Raw genomic sequence first — 18,771 nt, 5'->3', positions numbered from 1 at the left:
GCAGAGCAGTTTATTCACTTTAAATATCAAAGCATTCCAGCTCCTAGCTTAAATCAGATAACACAGACAATACTATATAGACTGCCAACTCAGTGTGCCTTTAATCTTGTGACTGAACATCTTCATCTTTCATCAAGGCAACAGAGGCTGAAGGCAGCAAATACATTCTGGGACAGGGGAGTCTGAAGTTACCTAGAAGTGATCAACACTGAGTGGTACAGCAATACTACCAACAGCCTACAGAAAGAAGCCCCTCAGAGCATGAAGGCTTGTGGCTAGTGACATAGGACTTCTCATGAGAAGCAGGGTTAAAATTAAGTGTTGACCACCAGGACTCACACAGTTGTTGTTTTCCCTCCCATCTGCAGTATTAAATCCCAATTGTGTTCAATATCTTTATTGATGATCTGGACAAAGGGATTAAGTTCGTTATCAGTAGATTTGCAGATGACACCAAGCTGGGGGCAGATGTTGATCACTTAGAGGGTAGGAGAGCTCTGCAGCGGAACCTCGACAGGCTGGACAGATTGGCAGAGTCCAAGGGCATGAGATTGAACACATCCAAGTGCCAGGTTCTGCACATTGGCCACAACAACCCCATGCAGTGCTACAGGCTGGGGTCAGAGTGGCTGGAGAGCAACCAGGCAGAAAGGGACCTGGGGGTCCCCTTGATAGTTGATAGTAGGCTGAACATGAGCCAGCAGCGTGCCCAGGAGGCCAAGAAGGCCAATGGGCATCCTGGCCTGTATCAGGAATAGTGTGGCCAGCAGGAGCAGGGGAGGTCATTCTGCCCCTGTACTCAGCACTGGTTAGGCCACACCTTGAGTACTGTGTCCAATTCTGGGCCCCTAAGTTTAGGAAAGATTTGACTTGCTGGAAACGTGTTCCAGAGAAGGGCAACAAAGCTGGGGAGGGGGCTTGGAGCACAAGCCCTATGAGGAGAGGCTGAGGGAGCTGGGATTGTTTAGCCTGGAGAAGAGGAGATTCAGGGCAGACCTTCCTGCTGTCTACAGCTGCCTGAAGGGAGGTTGTAGCCAGGTGGGGGCTGGTCTCTTCTTCCAGGCAACCAGCACTAGAACAAGAGGAGACAGTCTCAAGCTGTGCCAGGGGAGGTTTAGGCTGGATGTTAGGAGGAAAACTCTTCCCAGAAAGAGTGATTTGCCATTGGAATGTGCTGCCCAGGGAAATGGTGGAGTCACCATCCCTAGAAGATTTAAAATAAGACTGGATGAGGCACTTAGTGCTGTGGTTTAGTTGATTAGTTAGGGTTGGGTGACAGGTTGGACTTGATGATCCTCTGATGTCTTTTCCAACCTGGTTAATTCTGTATTCTGACTCCACCCTGCAACATAGAGGGACCTACTGAGGACAAAGAACATGAAGTAACCCATTACAAATGTGTAACCTTAAGGAAAATTCCTACACAACCTTCAAGGATTAAAAAGAAAGGAAAGAAAGAAAGGAAAGAAAGAAAGGAAAGGGAAAGGAAGGAAGGAAGGAAGGAAGGAAGGAAGGAAGGAAGGGAAGGAAGGAAGGAAGGAAGGAAGGAAGGGAAGGAAGGAAGGAAGGAAGGAAGGAAGGAAGGAAGGAAGGAAGGAAGGGAAGGAAGGAAGGAAGGAAGGAAGGAAGGGAAGGAAGGAAGGAAGGGAAGGAAGGAGAAGGAAGGAAGGAAGGAAGGAAGGAAGGAAGGAAGGAAGGAAGGAAGGAAGGAAGGAAGGAAGGAAGGAAGGAAGGAAGGAAGGAAGAGAAGGGAAGGAAGGAGGAAGAAAGGAAGGAAGGAAGGAAGGAAGAAAGAAAGGAAAGGAAGAAAGAAAGGAAGAAAGGAAAGAAAGGAAAGAAAGGAAGAAAGAAAGGAAAGAAAGAAAGGAAAGAAAGAAAGAAAGAAAGAAAGAAAGAAAGAAAGAAAGAAAGAAAGAAAGAAAGAAAGAAAGAAAGAAAGAAAGAAAGAAAGAAAGAAAGAAAGAAAGAAAGAAAGAAAGAAAGAAAGAAAGAAAGAAGAAAGAAAGAAAGAAAAGAAAGAAAGAAAGAAAGGAAAGAAAGAAAGAAAGAAAGAAAGAAAGAAAGAAAGAAAGAAAGAAAGAAGAAGAAAGAAAGAAAGAAAGAAAGAAAGAAAGAAAGAAAGAAAGAAAGAAGAAAGAAAGAAAGAAAGAAAGAAAGAAAGAAAGAAAGAAAGAAAGAAAGAAAGAAAGAAAGAAAAGAAAGAAAGAAACCAACCCCAAACAGTTCACTCTCACTCTCAGGGTTTTCAATGGGAACATCCTCAGTTCAACAATTACAAATTCAAAACAAGTGCTGTAACTGTTTTTTGCCAAAGAGTGTGTACACAGATCACTGGAATGACATAGCTTGTGGGGGAGGCAGGAATAATATGTTTTAGGCCCAGTAAACACTGAAGGTTTTTGCCATTTTTTTTCCAGAAGCATTTTGTTTACTAATAGGCATGGAAAGAGGAGACTGGAGCCCTTCTTGCAGTGGAATAACAAGTAGGAAATTGGTGGGAACATTGTATTTATGATGCCTCTGCCTTCCTTAAATGTGTATTATATAAACCAATGGGTTTCAGATGTTTCAGAGATGTCGTGTAACTCGTGGAGCAGTCCTTCAAGTGACAGAGGAAGACAATACCACTTACTGAATCTGACACCAAATTGAGGATTGCTCTTTGCTCCAGAGGATCTCTCATTTCATGGATGCAGAGACAGAGGTGTAAATGGCAGTGAACTGACACTTTTATTAAAGACATTCCTCTTCCTTCAGGGCTGTGTAGTTTCTTCAGCTAGCAAAATAGACAGGAAACCTATGAAAAGCCAGGAAGCTGGCTTGCTAAAAGCAGGGTGCTGGGCTAACTGTGGTAGGAGTCATCAGGAAAAATCTCACTGCATCTTATCTATGGCAGTACTTAAATTTGGGAAGTATATCGTATGCAAAGCTCTGATGAAAAAAAGCCCTCTTCTAATTAGATCTACAAGCTCTTCAGGTACTACTCTCCCTCTTCCTTTTTGGACGGCGGAATGGAATGGAATGGAATGGAATGGAATGGAATGGAATGGAATGGAATGGAATGGAATGGAATGGACCAGGTTGGAAAAGACCTTCAAGATCATAGAATAGAATAGAATAGAATAGAATAGAATAGAATAGAATAGAATAGAATAGACCAGACCAGACCAGACCAGACCAGGCTGGAAGAGACCTTTAAGATCATCGTGCCCAGCCAATCATCCAACACCACCTAATCAACTAAACCATGCAACCAAAGCACCCTATCCAACCAAGCACCCTATCAAGTCTCCTCCTAAACACCTCCAATGATGGTGACTCCACCACCTCCCCAGGCAGCACATTCCAATGGGCAATTCTCTTCTGCCATTCTCATCTTTCCCCTCTTCACCTCTTCTTGCCAGCTGCCAATGCTGATGAAATTATTCTAGGGAGATGCTCTAACAAATGAAGTCTTCACTTCAGCAAGTGATACAAGTTAAGCTAACAGAAAACTGACCACAGTGAAGAAAAATGAAAATTCACCCTAGAGAAATGTAAATTAATAGCCAGGGGGAGAGGTAGTGATTAGGGATGACCCACAAAGAACTGAATACCCTGCAGTACAAAACCAGCAGTTGTAAGAGAAATCGAGATATAAGAGTTGGCCAAAACAATTAGACTACAAAAACAGTGGGGGGCAAAACTGAGACAGGTACAGGAAGATATCATTAACATATGCTTTAAATTATGCTTTAATGCCTCTGTAAACGTGGCCTATGATTGGAGGAGCAATGGATCTAGGCCACAGCACTACTGAGTGAAATATTTAGAACGGAGTGGATTGAGAAAGAATGAACAATAAAAGGGTTAGATAGATGAATCTGTGGAATGGATTCCATAAGAAGGAACGAAAAGAAGGATTATGAAGGAGGCAAGGAGTTTACAAGCTTACTGGAAGAACCAAGAAATGACCTTTCACCCAGTCAACAGAGCAATGTGCCATGCATTGAGAAGCCCACACTACAATGATTCCTGTAAAAAGGCCCTGAACTCGACTTGAGATGATGCCAGAGATGCCAGGAGATGATGTCTTTCAGGTTCTTGTCAGAGCATCTCTCTTCAGATCTCACTTTAGAATTATTTGTCAGAATTAAAGGGGTGTAAAACATTTCATATTGGGTCTGAGTGGGATGAAATTAACTTTCCCTATAGCAGCCCTCATAAAGCTGTGTGTTGTTCTGTGGCTGGAATGGTGATGATAACACAGTGATATTTTGACTACTGCTGAGACTCTGCCCCCACAGCATTAAAGCTGTCTGTCCACACCCCAACCAAAGATCAGTAGGATGGGGGTTGGGCAAGATGCTGGAAGGGGACATAGTCAAGAGAGCAGACCCAAACTAACCAAAGCAATACTCCATATTATAGGACATATTGCTCACAAATAAAAGCAATGAGAAGGGGAAAAGAGGAGAAAAATACACAGAGGGACCTGCACCACAGCAATTTTATTAAGGCATTTTCATTCCAAAGCAATTGCAATCCATGCTGGGACCCTACTTCCAGAAAGTGCTGGGACAAACACATGCCAATGGAATGCAGAGAACAATTTTGTTTGTTTGTTCCCATTCCTCCAAAGCACAGCCATTGCTTTCCGTTATTCAAGTACCTGTACCTCAAACAATGATTGCTGGGGTCTCATTTTCTCCCATCCCTGTCCTGCTGAAGAAGGGGAGGGATAGAGCAGCTTGAGGGGCACCTGGCTTCCAGCAAGTGTTAAGCCACCACCACATTCCCTCTGAGGGGCTAAAGATAAAACAGAGACAAAATTTAGTGAAATTCCCTGAAGATACAGAACATTTGAGGACATCTGCTAGAGGGATGGGACATATTGGAGCAGTTTCTTAGTATCCAGAAGATGTGTGCATCAGAGCAAGTGAGGTTGTTAAGAGCATGGGGATACATATATGGCATTCAAATTACAAACTGAAGACAGAAAAACATTAAAGTATGCAGAAGAAAAAAACCAACTTCCTAAATGTGTCATGTCCCTAAGATGTGAATTAGGAGAGATTCAAGGAAGTCCTGACATTGGAAGAAAGAAATAAGTCACATGAAACAGTAAAAAAGGCATCCCCTAGAAGGTATCAGATTGAGGGGGGGGTGGGGAAATCTCCTGGCTCTTTCTTTTTCCTGTGGTCTTCTGAGAAGCTGAATTAGTTCAGAATCAAATGAATGAATTGGTGATTCAAGACTGCTTCCAAAGCAATGCAAGGGTACCCAGTCTCAGCAGTTTCTCTCATCAGCCCAAGGACAGAAATGCCTTCTTAAGGCTCATCTCAATTTCCCTCTCTCCCTTCCCGCTCCAGCATGCTACCTCTCCCCTGCCTTGCACCCTTTATAAATTGTATGTATAAAATATGGAATTCAGAGCAGGCTAGCGCAGGCAAGCAATCTTTTGGCAATATTGTATGTGGGAAGACATCTGTGAGAGGCATCAGAAGATCTTTCATCTCCTGAACATCTCACAGATGTTCACAAATAGTGAAAATTGTTACTTTGGGGAAGGCAGCTCATGTGCCAGCGAGCGCAGGGAACTGGCTGCAAATAGGAGCTCGCAGGCTGTGAAATTAATCAAACAACAGATCTGACCTCAACTCCTAATGACAATCAGCCTGATTGTCTTTGTTAATTATAGTTATTGGCAACTGAAACCCATGAGAGGTGAAATGAGGATGAAGCACATTGCAACTGCAGAATTGCTACAGTGAGCACTTTTGGGTTAGGTTTTGGTGGTGGATGCTGTTGTTGTTGAGTGGGTTTCTGTATTCCTAAAGCAAATGACAAGGAGCTTTCTCCTTCTGCTTTGCTCCTCCACACAGGTAACCTCTGCATACTCCAAGTTCTTCTTCTGTGGACAAGGTGGCATCCAGACCTGAACACAAAGTTTAAAGTTCCATCTCTGACAGAGTGACAGAGTGATGGCAAACTGGCTCCCTGTGAACTTTTTACCAGTTGAAGCTGCAATGTGAGATTTGCCCAACATTTTCCTTTCACCATATGTGCCAGAAAAAAAACACCCAGACACTGGTGATAATTTTCTTATAAGATCAGTGTGTAAAGGCATTTGTGTTTAAAACCATCAGGATGATTCTTAGAAAGGAACAAAGGAACAAAGGTATTTTTTCTCACAGACCAGCTCATGATTGGCAAATTAGCCCACTGAGTGCTGTGGGAAGGTGCAGTGTCTACGTTGTGTGCAAATCTCAGGTCTTCCCTGGAAAGAGGAAAGAAAAGTTTTTGATTGAACAGTACCCCAGTCAGCTCACTCCCTTGCTCTGTCTGGCTAAACTGTGCCTTCCCACATGACTTTGCCCCCCATCACACTTCAAGGTGAGGTTTAGGCAGCCAACACAGAGTCAAGCAGCTACAGTGTTTTGATTAGGAGCCAGGGGGTTAAATCACCGTGGTTGTGTTCCTTCCATTGGCACTTTTGAGGGTTAGAGAAAAGGGTTTCACAGCATGTACAAAAGCAAAAGGTTCTGATCTCCATCTGGGATTCAAATCTGGATTATGGGTTTTATTCCTAATAGCATTCAACTTGAGCATCTGCTTATAAGGCTACTGAGATACTGTAACTGCTCCTTAGAGAAACTAACTCGATGAAGCCCCCTTTGGGAAACCCTTCAGTAAATAAGGAATAGACCTTTTCAAATCCTTCTGGATGCAAAGAGAAAACCACTCTGATGGGATGGATTCCCAAGTCCCTATTGCCAGTCCTGCCTACTCAGATGACTTTTTGTCTGATCAGAACGACTTACTAATGTAAAGTTTGCTTTTTGGTGTCTCTCAGATTTTTAACCTCAGGATTTGTGTTTACAGGATGTTATTTGTGTGCAGCAATGCAAGATTATAGATGGCTTTGTGCTACTAAATCTGGGAGTAACATTTGCATTTTTCACACACTACCCAAAACCTTAAATTTCTCAGGTTGAAAAGGAACAGATCCATTTCTCTTGCACTCAGTGCTATGCAAAATAGAAAGCCTTTGTGCCTCCACTGCCAAGGATTTACACTACAGCAGCACGCTGCATTCCCCCACAAAGATGCCCTGACACCAAAACCCTCTGCCCACCATTACAAATGAGCCATCAGATCCTTACTCTCCCTGTTGTCTCGAGCTGTCCTCTATGGTTTTGACATTTACTTCAGCATGGGAGCTGTGCTTGTCAGAGCAGTCTCTGAGCTTGTGCACCACAATACTTACACAGCACCTTAACTATCTTGCTGAATGATAAAAGAATCCAACCTTAGTCAAAACATAAGGAAGAAAAAATCGGGAAGATTATAATAACAACTTCTTCAGAAGATGTCCACAACCACAGACATGCTATCATGCTTCCCTTAGCTGCTTCTTTATCAACAGTATTGTCTAACAAGAGCTCCGTCTGAGAGAAGAGAAGCAGAGCAAGAGAAGTTCAGGACCCTGTGCACAGTCTAAATCCAGTCTAGTTCAAAAATCCCTCCTTTCAACATGGTACAAGGTGAGCTGTGCTTGTTTGTTTGTGCAGACTAAATGTACACATGCCAAAATGAATGAGGGGTAGGGCTAGGCCAGCTTCAGATGATGGAAATTCTCAGCACAAGAGATTTCTAACAATTCCTAACAGTTTATGGTAAGCCACAAACCTCTACCCTGAATATTAGCATTACTGTAATTGAGTTGTGATGGGTGGCAAGTTGAGTATAGCTACAGCAGGGTCTCAACATAGAATCATCAAGTTGTTTAGTTTGGGAAGGAACTTGAAGACCATTGAGACAAATCAATGAGGCTGGCACTGCCAAGGCCACTACTAAATCATGTCCCTAGTCATATACCAACTGCAATTTCCTATTCAGACCACCATTGAAAGAAAGAGAGCAAGAGGAGAAGAGAGAAAGGAAAGAGAGCAACAGAGAAAGAAAGAGAGAGAGGAGAGAGAGGAGAGAGAGAAAGACTGAGAGAAAGATAGAAAGAAAGAAAGAAAGAAGAGAGAGAGAGAAAGAAAGAAAGAGAGAGAAAGCTAGAGAAAGAATGAAGGAAAGATAGAGAAGATAGAAAGAAAGAAAGAGAGTAGAGAGATAGAGAAAGAAAGAAAGAAAGAAAGAAAGAAATGAAAGAAAGAAAGAAAGAAAGAAAGAAAGAAAGAAAAGAAAGAAAGAAAGAAAGAAAGAAAGAAAGGAAAGAAAGAAAGAAAGAAAAGAAAGAAAGAAAGAAAGAAAGAAAGAAAGAAGAAGAGAAAGAAAGAAAGAAAGAAAGAAAGAAAGAAAGAAAGAAAGAAAGAAAGAAAGAAAGAAAGAAGAAGAAAGAAAAGAAAAGAAAAGAAAGAAAGAAAGGAAAGAAAGAAAGAAAGAAAAGAGAAAGAAAGAAAAAGAAAAAGAGAAGGAAGGAAGGAAGAAAGAAAGAAAAAGAGAAGGAAGGAAGGAAGGAAGGAAGGAAGAAGGAAGGAAGGAAGGAAGGAAGGAAGGAAGGAAGGAAGGAAGGAAGGAAGGAAGGAAGGAAGGAAGGAAGGAAGGAAGGAAGGGGAAGGAAGGAAGGAAGGAAGGAAGGAAGGAAGGAAGGAAGGAAGGAAGGAAGGAAGGAAGGAAGGAAGGAAGGAAGGAAGGAAATGCTGTAGAAATAGGAAGAGCAGAAAACTTCAGCTATTACTAGCATATGGGTGAGGGACTCTGCTAAGCAGTGAGCACAAACTTGTCTTAATTATTGTGGAACATATCAACCATGATAACCTTTCAGGATGCTTCTGGCTTCAGGTGCATGAGGTCATAAGGTGGCTGGTTCCAGCTGCACCAGGGGCAGATCCAAACACAGTGCCTGCCGGGTGCAAGAAGAACTCCATGTATAGCTTCCATTAGCATTAATAGGAGTTCTATATGTAAATCCCACACATGCTGAGATCAGAATGTGCTGAGGAAGTGCATTTGCATTCCTGTCAGGGGGCTGCAATTAGTACCAGCACAGCAAAGGCAGTCTGTCCTCCTTTCTACATTTGGGAGCCTTGTAAAACCCGTGTACAACAGAACTCTTTGCCATTAGACACCATTTGAATCACAAGCCACATCACAGCATATTCACAGAAGAGTTTGAGAAAGACCTTACAAATCCCACAGAAGTGCTGCTAAAAGGTCATCAGAGAGCACTCAGAGTTGTGGTTCTGAACCCAAGGGCAGTTCACTCACTCCCAAGCCTGAGGTCTCCTTCTGGCCGAGTATTGTAGCTTTAGTCCTCCAAGTACTGCGGCTTTGGTACTTCTGGGGTCACAGTGCAGAGAGGATGGGGGAGCAGCAGTGCTTCATCCCCAGAATGGGGAGGCACAAGGGGCAGCTAAGGGAAGGAGGTGTCCCAGGATGGAAATCTTGCCCAGGCAGTTGCGTTTGCCCTTGACACCACATCGGCAGGGAACCTGTGCAGGTCGTTGCTCGATGACAGACGGAAGCAGTTTGCATGCAGCCAGCTCTTGGTAACCCACACTGTGGGATGTGAGAAGGAGAAGCAGTCAGGAGCCTTGCCCATCTCCTCAGCTTCCTGCTTTGGGAGGGCTATTGTGGTGCTGCACAGCTTAGTAAAACACTGAACTGACTCTGGAACCTTCCCACTGCCTGCAGATGACACTGAGCAGAGATCCTTACACCCTGGCAGTTGGCCTCCTGCAGCCCAGCCTACTTGCCAAAAGCATCTCCACTACCCCAACCCAACCTTTGTCAGGGGTACTCCTACATTTAACACAGAAGCCATCTCGCAGTCTCTCATGGCATGTTCAGAAAGTCTCTGCAGATGTCCCAGACTAAAGCTTCCCCCTCAGTGAGGGTGGCTTCCATCAGGAGTTCTAGTTCCCCAGGATAAAGAAACACAGCAGATGAGGTGTTGCTTGAGAGTGCAGAGCTCAACCTGTGTGAAATTGGCTTACATGGGAGCTAAAAATGAGCCAACCTTTCTCTGCATTTGACACTGTCCATGTCTCTTATCTTTGGACTTTTCTGTCCTTTCCTTAATAGTTTTCTTCTCAGGACACCTCTTGTCACATGTGCACTACTACCCTGAAGGCTGGGAGAAAAATTATTACTTCTATAAAATACTTGGAATGTGTTGAGCAGCTGAAGGCTGAGAATTCTGGAGAAGTGGGAAATTGCTACTTGATAAGTAATGAGGAATCATTTATTCAATCAAGTTCATGAAGCTGTCAAAGCTGATCTCATCAAAAGAGTTGTTACATCCTTAGTAATAGGCCCTGTTCTGATACCTTCAGCACCCAAAGCCATCTACAACTCGTCAAACAGTCAACATTGAATCAAAGCAGCTGTCTCTAGGGAAGGAGGGAAGGCTGGCAAATTAGGTTAAATCCAAGTGAATGTTTTAGCTTTCCTTTCACCAAGACACGTTCCACAAGCTTTCCTCTCTGGGGGTGTGCACTGGAAATCGTACCTCGGGAGAGAGGTGCAGACATAATCTGTGCCAGTGTGGCTGCGTGTGATGGGATGCCAGAGACAGGAACCAAGGACAGATGAGCAATTTGCAGGAACAGCAGGGACACAAACTTCTCTACAAGAAAGAGATCTTTACCATTGCTACAGAGGAAGCAGGAACTCAGCATTTTAGGAGGGGAGGGAGCGAGCAGCAGGAGGGCACTTTGTGTATGGTCTCAGCATTCTTAGTTAGTGGCAATGCTTTGTTGCCTTCCTTCCTTGGACTTCACATAGGTCTTGTAAGAATTGTCTCTCTCCTAGAGCCTGTCTGCTGCCCAAGAGCTCTCTCTGACCCTTCTTATGTTTCTGAATCTGTAAGAAAAGGGGAGAACAGCTCTCATGGCAATGGGCAATATCCACTGGGCTGATGCTGTGAAGTGTCTCTCTGGAGCCACAGTGAGGTCCCAAGTGGGCAGAGCTGTTCCACTGCCTAGAGCTGCTCTCACAGCTGGCTGTACCACAGGCTGCCCAGAGAGAAGACTGGCAAGCAAACAGCTTGGAAAGAGCTTGCATCTGCTGCTGCTTCTCCCCAGCCTTGGGACAGCCATGAAGTGTTCCTGCAGTGGGAGGGTGGATTTGGAAGCTTTCTTCCAGGCTGCTCCTTTTCTCTCCTCGCTTGGCACCATCTCCCACCCAGGCGTTTTCCTCAGCCATTTGCAGGAAGAGCAGTCTGCCTGGACTTGTAGCCAAGATCACTCCCCTCCCCAGGGTTAGGAGTGCTGAACAGGGGCACAGGACTCTTTGAAAATGTACACAAATGAAGTCAGGGAAGAGAGACAGAGCCAGGAGCAGCAGAGAGAGAGCTTCTTCAGGCTTACAAACACCTAGAACACGATTAGGTCTCAAGTCTGCCTTCAGGCTCTATGGGATGTGGACTTTCAGTTCAGCCATAAGATGCCAAATGACTTCTTGCTGACTTTCTTAGTCCAGTTTCTAATTAATAGACCAAACAGCACCATAGCTACAACACCTCAGATCTGTCCTTTAGCCCAAACTCAATCTCTGTAAGAACAAGGGCAGGTGAGAAGTTCAGTTGTTTTCTGAGTCAACAACTGTGCTTGCAAAAGGTTCAAGTGCTGTGCAGCCAAATGACATTGAGTGCACTTGGAGTGAGCTAGGGCAGCCTTGTCTCTTTCATTCACAGCAATAACCCAGAGGTTGTTAACGAGGTAAGGGAGTCTTTTGATCCTCTTAGAAAACAGGAGCTCCATGCAGGGCCGTTTTCTGTGACAGGACTCTGTTGGGTAATAGATTTTCTTTCTTCTCTGTGCTTGGGCCAGTGAACAATTCCGTAAGGCACAGCTCATGGAAGGCTCCTGCAGCAGGAGCTGCTGCCAGAAGGTCAGCACGTCTGCAGTGGTCAAGGGGAGGTGGGCAACTCTTCTGAAAGACACAGCCTCTTGTTTTGTTCCCATGCATAGATAATGGCCTGCTTCTTCCAGTGGGCAAGAATTGTTGCCATAGTAATGTTTGCAGCACTCCCTTGGATCAATAGCACAACAGAGGGGTTTCCAGGTAGTTCTGCTCTTCACAGAGGTCTTTCAGCTCTGTGCCATTATGCAAAGAAAGCAACAGCACATGGTGCACAAACATCTAGGGTCAGAACAGAGCTCTGATGGGCAAGTGGTGTTCAGTCAAGAGGGCAGGCTGGCATTTGCTTCTTCTATGTCCTGAACTTTGCACTTGTAGCCCCACCAACACCTCACCAAAGGCAGGAACAGCCTGAAGCTGCAGAATTGGCTGCATTTTTGGCTGATGTAGGTCCATTCAACTCTTGGGATATCTCTGTGGATTTCAAGTTCATTTGCTGGTCATTGGATGCTGGGTAGGTACCTGACACATTGCCACAGTGTAGGTTCAGGCTGCTTAGAAGCTACTACTTGTAGGGTAAGAATGAAACAACAGCCTGTCCTATGCCTTGACTGAAGTGTGTACCTGACTACAGTGACCCTGTGGCTGGGCTGCTCAACCCCCAAACCACAGCTTCGAGTTTTATCTCTTTCCTTTCAGCAGCTGACCAGTTTTGTCCTTAGTCAAAGCAAATGTGTCTGCCACATCTTCAACCTGTAGAGCATCAGCATGTGTCCAGCTGGCTCTGTACATGACAGAAGCCTGTCTATGTGCTGAGTGGAGACTGCCACATTTCTCTGAATGTTTTGTGAATGTCAGAGGAGAAGCTGAGGACAGCCTTGTCTGAGGTAGGAAGTGTTCTGCTTTGCATCCTGACATGCAGCAAGAAGGCAGAGTATGATTTGCTAGCCATATCTTTTGCATCTCTTCAGGAGCAACAGCTTCTCCTTAGCTTTCTGCATGGGACAGGGATTCTTGTACCTCAGTGCTTTGTATCTAAGCCTTACCATTCCCATTGCTATTATGCATTTTTCTAAGTGCAGATTCCTTTACAAAGTGTGGTATTTACCTGCAGATGCTGCAGAAGGCTCCTCCAGGTACTGCAGTCATTCACTTCCACTGGGAACAGGAGCATGCTATCTTCTGCAATTATCTGGTACATCTTTTAAATAGCAGCTAATAATTCATTGCCTGCTGAAAACATCTTCAAGTCACAAGTGGCTTCTGCAGGAACAGTCGTAATCAGCGCCATAGACACAACTTGGAGAGATTCATGAGAGGGCCCCCACAATTCCTAGGCTGGTGTCTTCATGCAGATACCACTTCTGAGCAGAGAACACTCAGCACTTCTTCTTTTCTCTTATCTGACATCTCCCAGGAGATCTGCTACTTCATAACTACTTATTCTATCCCTTCCTTGCTTCCCTCAAAAGTGGAGGAGCTTTCCTTTATCTTCTTGCTGCTGGCAGCAAGGCTCACCTGCCTACACCTACACAGGTGGCCTTCCAGAAAAGAAAGCAAGAGGAGTAGGGGAGAAGATACATGCCTGGGTCTTGCCTTGAAATAGAGTCAGGATGTGTCTAGGTTGCTGGGAAACACTCTTGAGTCCTGTGGCTTGTATGGGATTATCTTTGTGTCCTTGGTGAAGAGAAAGACGGGGAATTCAGCTGTGATTTCTGTCCATGGACAACAGCATGCCAAGATAATTTGATTTTGCCCCTGTTCTTTTGGAGGTGCATACTCCTTCCTGGCACCCAGCCTTCTCACCAACAAGACTTGGGAAATATTTTATGCCAGAAATGCCAGAGAATTTGCATCTATTCTTGGGCTTTCTGATATATTCTCATCCATTTTTCTTTTTGCTATGAACAGATTTGAGTAAGAAAGGTTAGAGGTACAGTAGCTTCATGTGAAGAGATAGAGCTTGAGAACTGGGGAAATCACTGCTGGAACAGTACAAAGCAGAAGTCACATTTTGTTCCCATTCTTACAGCCCTTTTTAGTCAGAGTGGTTGTTCACATATAAACAGAGACTGAATACAAATTGCAGTAGTTAAAAGCCTTCTCACTTGAGGACAGTGTAATTCCTTTAATAACATCACGGGATCAAGATTCGAGCCCTGAACTTTAACAGCAATGAGAACATGTGATTGTTTTCTGTTTATGGCTTGTGTGCAGCACCTCTGAAAGTAAAGTATGCACCATAACTGATTCTAAGTTTTACAAGTAAATGGTAAAGTCATGGGCTGGCTATTCAGGACCAAAAAATGTAGCAGTGGAAGGTATGCAGAGATCTTTCTGTTAAAGGTATTCAGTAACTATTTGTTGTCTCCCTTCCTTGTTTCCAGCAAAACTGGAGGACCTTTCCTTTATCTTCTACAAATACTGTTCCCTTGTTGGCAGCAAGGCTCTCCTGCCTACATCTACACAGGTGGCCTTCCAAAGAGGAAAGCAAGAGGAGAGTGGAGAAGGGCAGAAGATACATGCCTGGGTCTTGCCTTGAAATGGGGTCAGGATGTATCTAGGCTACTGGAAAATATTCTTGAGTCCTATGGCTTGTATGGAGTTGTCTTTGTGTCCCTTGGTGAAGAGAAAGACAGGGGAATTCAGCTGTGATTTATGTCCAGGGACAACAGCAGGTGGAGATGATTTTGCCCATGTTCTTTTGGAGGTGCATACTCCTTCCTGACACCCAGCCTTTTCACCAACAAGATTTGGGAAGTATTTTATGCCAGAAATGTCAGACAATGTGCATGTATTAAATTCTAGCTGATACCTCAGATCAGCTAGAGAAGTTAATTACTATAGTGATTCCTTACTTTCTGGCTCAGCTGCTGTTTGTTCCCTAAGGGAATGCCCTTAAGGCTACCCCTGGCACTTCAGCCTTTCTGTTTACCCACTCTCTCATCCAGAATTCACTCGCCTCCACATGGTGTTCCTTGGCATCCTCAGTAGCACAGAGCCTGCAGTAACTCTAGCTTTGCTGGTCGCTGCACACAAGCAAGGAAACCGCCTTAAACTGCATGTAAGATAGGCTATGGATGTCCTGCCACCTGGCCAGACTCAGACTGCAGGGCACTGCTAAATAGATGCTGGGACTTCCATGCCGTCTTACTGGCTTTCCCTGTCAGGCAGCACATCACATTCAGGAGCCATGCTGGTTTCCTCAGCTGTCCCCTGCAGTTTGGCAGAAGCATCCTCTGAAGAGACCTAGCAAGAGCTGATGCTTGTTAACTCCTCCTCAGATATCCATGGGTCTGGATGCACTGAGATGCCATGGTAATGAGTGCAGCAGAAGTGTCTAGACAGACAGTAGTCTTACAGCTAGGGGAGAAATTTTGCCAGCAGACATTTTGTCAGATTAAATGTTAGGGATTTTGAACAGAGGAAGATGTGAATATGCAACCCATGTGTATGATCAACCCAGTGACTGCCTGCTATGGCAGTTTTTATAGGCCATCACAGGGCCTCTGGCAAATATGCCATTAACAGAATATCTGAAAAATTAAAATGACATCTAGCATTTGCCAAGCTGTGCTATTCAAAGGCCTTCCTCGGGAGCACAGGGTTTTCCTGGCAGTGATGGGGAGCCGAACCGATCTTCCAGAGTACAGTTCTTAGAAGGAGGGAATTGAATCACTTTAAAAGACTGCCTTTTACATGGCCTACACTTAAAAGTCACCATAACCATTTCTGATAAGGATTTCAAAGCACAAGACTCATTTCTGCCCTAGGTATTGATCAGCTGTGCACACTCCCTCATCTGCATTTGCCTTGACAAAAACAAATCCTGATTCATTCAGGTGGGGAAATTAGGAGTTGCCTTGACTATGGTTGTTTGTTTGTTTTTCCTCAAGCTTGAACAATAAGGGCATGGCTCTCCAAAGGGCTGAGCACCTGCATCTCATATTCCACTCAGCTGGAGCTACAAATGCCGAGCAGCTCTGACAAGCCAGGGTTGCAACTGTTCCATTGGATAAGATTTATTCTCACAGTACTGATCAATAACTAAATCCCACTGTAGGGCTGCCTTTCCCTTTCCAACTTGCTGTGTTTATGTAGAGGCTTAGATTCTGTGTAAAACATCCCAATTAATTTTATTTATATGGGTGGTTTTTTTTTTTAATTAAAAGAATGCAGTGAAAGGAAAGAAAGGCAATGATGTGCCTTGTCCTGCAGTGAAATAAAAAGAAGTAAATACCCTTCCAGTTAATCACCCATTACTCAAAACAGAGACTTCTACTTAATCTAATCACTGCTTAATTAGATTGTCCATTTTATTTGATCAAATCTACTGTAACCAAATCAGCTGCATTTGCATTGTGCTTGCTTTATTTTGATGATTTTTATATCATTAAAAAGGTCACTATTGGGTCAGTTTAGGCCTGTGTTTGTTGTTTAGGACAACAAGATTTCGCAGTACACGGACATCCCCCGATCTGAGGCTCAGACTTTTAGAGGTATGCAAGTATTGAAGGATCTACAACCTAAGATTCCCAAAGGAATTATATACCTGTGATTCACAGAAACATTCAGGTTGGAAAAGACCCTCAGGGTCGCCAAGTCCAACCAAGAACCCTACTCTACAAAGTTTACCCCTAAATCATATCCCCGAACCACCTTTAAACACATCCAGGGTTGGGGACTCAACCACCTCCCTGGGCAGCACACTCCAATGCCTGACCACTCTTTCCATACAAAAATTTTCCTAATGTCCAGTCTAAACCTAGCCAGTCTCAGCTTGAGGCCATTCCCTTCATGTTCTATCACTAATTACCTTGGAGAAGAGACCAGCACCAGCCTGTCTATAACATCCTTTCAGGTAGTTGTAGAGAGCAATGAGGTCTCCCCTCAGCCTCCTCTTTTCCAGACTAACCATCCCCAGCTCCTTCAGTTGCTCCTTATTAGATTTATTTTCCAGTCCCTTCTCCAGTTTCCTTGCCCTCCCCTGCACTGGCTACAGCACCTCCACTTCTCTCTTGGATTGAGGTGCCCAAAACTGGACACACTACTCAAGGTGTGGCCTCCCCAGAGCTGAGTACAAGGGGACAATCACCTCCCTACTCCTGCTGGACACAGCATTTCTGATCCAAGCCAGGATGTCATTGGCTTTCTGGGTCACTTGGGCACACTGCTTGCTCCTATTCAGCTGTTTGTCCATTAGAACCCCCACTCTGATTAGTCTTTAACAATCTGGGCTGCATTCAATGAGGTATTTCTTAGAATCAAAAAGGTATTTCAATAAGGAGTGATGAAACCTAATGGAAAATATGTGCAAGAAAGAGTTTAGGCTCACCATTTCTAACTTATAGTCCACTCCATTTCCCCATGGTGATCCCCAGTCAGGCTTGGGCAGTGCAGTTCGGCTGTGCCCTCAGGTGAGTTGCTCAGCTGATGGATGGTAATGTGTCAAGCACTAGTGATTTGGTTGCATGTCTGAATCTCTAGGGAGAAAGTCCTATTCTGGCTTTCAGTGAGTCTTAGAGCACTTTTCCAGATGTTTTGCCTTCCTGTGAGCTAACATGTATGCTTACTTGATGTTGCTCTCTGTCCCAGCTGACAAAACAAAGTGGTGCCCAGGGTAAAGCTGGCCTAACAGGCTATTCTTGGGTATTTCAGAAGATACTTCTTCTTTTAACAAATGGAAAAGATTAGGGGCTACAGATGAGGGGATTATGGTGCCTTGGTCCCATACTGACATTAGCCTAGTGCAGAGAGGACACCCTCAAGCTATTCAAGCTGGGATGGCTGATAAGCAACCAGACCAGAACCGGGACATTGAAGGGTTCATAGGACCTGAAAACAAGACTAGAAATTACTCCCTAAATTTTCCCATGTAAATATAGTGGCATTCACTGCTTCTCTCTAAAGTACTGTTCAAGACCATGGTAAGTACATGAGGGAAATTTCCTTATCTTGAATTTGTGGGAGCTGGTGTTGGTGATAAGAGCAGGGATAGTATAATAAAAAGTGCTAATCTCATCATAGCAGTCCTGCTGTGTATATTGCTCAGGGCCAGCCCTAGGTATAGGCAAAATAGGCAGTTGCCTATGGCAACAGATTGCTGATGAAACCAGAATAAGTTCAGGCTCCTACAGCCACCTTTGTCAGTGAGAGTGCCCTGGAGAACTTGCCTGGTGGTTGCTGCTAGAGGACAATAGTGAAGACCTAAGGACTTCCCTGCAACTATTGTCATGCACTGTTTTTCTCCCCTGACACAACTGCTGTAGGAAAGATACAAAACATTACTCTCCAGGACCATTCTTTGGCTCTGCTGCTGCTCTTTTGCAGTGAAATTGAATCATGCCAGCACTCCTGAGATGTCTGGGGCTGACTTGCATCATGAAAGTCCTATGAGCTTACAGTTGCCCAGGGCAGCCTGCCGTTGTATCTTTATCAGGTCCTTAGAGCAATGGCAATAGCAACACCAAGAGAAACAAGCAGGAAAGGTGTTGTGCTGCAAAAGGAAACAAGCCAAGCCTTGCAGAAATGTGCAGGTGAGGATCAAACAATTTTTCATGAAATAATGCCAGAGACCTAGGGAGATTTCTGTGCCAAAATAACACATGGTAAATGAAGAAGAATTGGTTCTGGGTCATACTAGCAGCTGAGTCAAAGCTGAGACCCACCAGCTAGCAGACTTATATTTCTAGCCTTCCCTGGTGCATCTTTGACCCAAGAAGAGTCCCAAAATCATTTGTGTTGTAAAGCCATGGCTATGACTTCCAGTGCTCTTGCATTACAATGCTGAAAAGCTGTCAGGTAAGTCCACCACTGGGGAGCATCTGAAGAAGTGCTTTGTAAAATGAATTTTATTCCAAGGCTTATATATCTGCATTCTTGTTTACAGAGCACTGAACTGTATTTGCTTTGTTACTTCATTACTAGGAATATTATCTGCTGGCAAAACAACACAGGTTTGGGAAGGGATTTAGT

This window comes from Melanerpes formicivorus, unplaced genomic scaffold, assembly GCF_026170545.1.
Source record: "Melanerpes formicivorus ecotype bairdi unplaced genomic scaffold, bMelFor1.0.p_v2 SCAF_2, whole genome shotgun sequence".
NCBI classification, from domain to species: domain Eukaryota; kingdom Metazoa; phylum Chordata; class Aves; order Piciformes; family Picidae; genus Melanerpes; species Melanerpes formicivorus.
The sequence above is the reverse complement of the archived record's forward strand: the minus strand, read 5'-3'. Positions refer to the sequence as shown.